General features: G+C 50.4%; 1 non-coding gene across 1 annotated transcript; it reads left to right on the top strand.

The window, feature by feature from the left end:
* Positions 1-2,275: 2,275 nt before the first annotated feature.
* Positions 2,276-2,395, top strand: LOC138140892 (5S ribosomal RNA). Its single transcript, XR_011162803.1, has one exon. It is a non-coding gene; the product is annotated as a 5S ribosomal RNA (ribosomal RNA).
* Positions 2,396-2,697: the final 302 nt, after the last annotated feature.

The raw sequence follows: 2,697 nt of genomic DNA, 5'->3' as shown, positions 1-2,697 counted from the left end.
GTAGTACGATGATGACGTCGGAACGAGGCACAGCCGAACGAACATGAGTCGAGTATCCATCCACGTTTCTCACTTTTTCCTCTTCGGCGAAGCGGCCTTTTTCACCTTGACAGGAATGGCTTTGGCTGTCTTGGGTTTGGGTGCTTTGGGTTTTTTAGTCGGACCAGCCTTGTTAGATTTCTTCGCTTTGGAAGGCGATCGGGGTTTCGGGGCGGCTCTAGTTTTCTTTTCTGCCGAGGAGGCGGCCGATTTCTTGGCTTTCGCTGCGGCGGCGGAGGCAGCGACGGCGCTCTTCTTTTCGGCAGCAGTCTTCTTCGCTTTGGGGGAGGCTTGTTTTTTGGCTGTCTTCGAGGAAGCCTTGTCGGAAGTCGTCGCGACGGCGGTACGTTTGGCGGATGATTTTTTCGTCTTGGATGCGGCGGACGAAGCGGGTTTCCTCTTGTCGGAGGCGGAGGCGACTTTGGCACCACCGGAGGTGGACGAGGCGAGCTTGAACGAACCCGACGCGCCCTTACCTTTCGTCTGAACCAGAGATCCCGACGCCACGGCGCCTTTCAGATATTTCTTGATGAAAGGGGCGACCTTTTCGGCGTCGACTTTGTAATTTGCGGCGACGAACTTCTTGATGGCCTGAAGAGACGATCCTCCGCGTTCCTTGAGTCCCTTGATGGCGTTGTTTACCATCTCGGATGTCGGAGGATGGGACGGTTTCGCCCTGGGATTTTTCGCTTTTTTCTCTTTCTTCGCGTGGGATTGAGGGGTGGCAGCGGAACCGGTGGTGACCGATGATGCTGTTTGATTTTCGACGTCGGCCATCTTTCACGTTAAAACGTTAAAAGTTAATAATAATTATTGAAAAAACACTTGCTCACACACGTACACTTCGAGCACCTCGTGAACGAGAATTGAACAAAAAAATTTTCTAAGTCTTTATAAAATAGTCGCCACTGCGGACGGAAGACTGAACGCGCACCGCGTCCGCCGTCGAAGAAATTGCAGGCCTCGGAATCGTTGCCCGCGTGATGGCATCGTCCTCTTTCCTCGATCACCATCGCCACCGTGTGATCAAGCTGGCCGAACTCGGTTTCCGAAGTTTCCCTGGAGATAGCGAAGTTCGTCTCGGAACGTCGGTGGGTTTCGAATCAGGTACACGCCCCTCCAACCACCAGCCCTAAATCCGGGTCGTCACGGTTTCGATTCGGGACCGACGGTTTACGTCGGCGGTGCGGGGTAGACGCGTCGATTCCGGGAATCCATATTTCGTTCGCCGAAATATTGGTCCATCTCTTCCCGGAATACCGCGCCACCTTCTCGATTTTACGACATCTTCGCGTCGCCAAACGCTTCCGAAACGGTCGAAGCACAGAAAGGACCTGGTGTTCGAACCGAGGCAATTCCGACAACAGGATGCCGCGAACCGCCTCTCCGACGTTCAGGTCGATCGTTTTCGGCGGAAGTTGAAACGGGACGAGTCGACGACGGGTCCCGTTGCCGTCCGGACCCTTCGGGACGGCCGAAAGTCCGTCGAGAGGATCATCCGAAAGGAGACGGTCTTCATCGTCCGACCGATGCCGCACCTACGAGTTTTCCGATATTTTCTTCGACGGATCTTCAGGTTTTCTTCCTTTCTTCCGTCTTTCTCTCTTCGTAATTTCGTGTCCGACCTGCGTCGTCCGAAGTCGGGGTGAAGATCGAAGAAAAAACGCCAAAAATAACAACTCGTCAGCCACGCACACCGCGTTCGAATGTCTAACGGTCCAACTTGGATTTTCGAAGATCGCCGAATCCGAGGGACGATAAATAATAATAATAATAATAATAATAATGGTAATAAATAATAATGTTAATAATAATAATAATGATATGATGATTATAACGATAATTATTATAGATAGGTAAATAGAAACACAGGTCTCCTCTCGAAAATCGGAACTTCCTGATATTACTTACATATTTCGGTCGATCCAAATGTGGGAATCTCGTCGTCGTCGGAGCAAGCAGCGCGGTAGGTGGGGTGAAATTCTGGATTTTCCACCGCCGCCGGCGGTCGAAAAATGTGCGACGCGGGAGATCGCCAGTCCGTCTAGTAGTCTCTCTTGTCGTTAGAGCGTGACGTGGTGGTTGTTGTGGGATTTCCCGTTAGTTCGGTCCGACGTCGGTCGTCAGAGGGTAAGTGCATACGGAAACGAAACGCATCGCGTTTTGATGTTCATATTCGTGCATCGGAATGTTAAAAGCAATATATTTTACACCAACGATCACACCTAAACACCACGGCAACGGCCATACCACGTTGAAAAGCACCGGTTCTCGTCCGATCACCGAAGTTAAGCAACGTCGGGCGCGGTCAGTACTTGGATGGGTGACCGCTTGGGAACACCGCGTGCCGTTGCCCCCCAACACTTTTTGTTTTTTTTTGAAATCCATAGCAACCACCGAACCGATTTGTTTTTCGTGCAGGTATTCGGAAACATGCACAGACCCGTATAATGTAGATTCATAGCTTTAAGTACTAGATAATTAAGAAAACAATTTTTTTTGTCGATTAATTGTAAACAATTGCAGAATAAAAACTCGTCAAACGGTAAAGGTTGTCGTTCGATCACCGAAGGTAAGCCACGCGGGCAGCGGTCAGCACTTGGACGGGTGACCGGTTCATTATATTCCTTCCGTGAGTTTAACAAAGATAACATATGC

Source organism: Tenebrio molitor, unplaced genomic scaffold (assembly GCF_963966145.1).
Source record: "Tenebrio molitor unplaced genomic scaffold, icTenMoli1.1 SCAFFOLD_53, whole genome shotgun sequence".
NCBI lineage: Eukaryota > Metazoa > Arthropoda > Insecta > Coleoptera > Tenebrionidae > Tenebrio > Tenebrio molitor.
The sequence above is the reverse complement of the archived record's forward strand: the minus strand, read 5'-3'. Positions and strand labels throughout refer to the sequence as shown.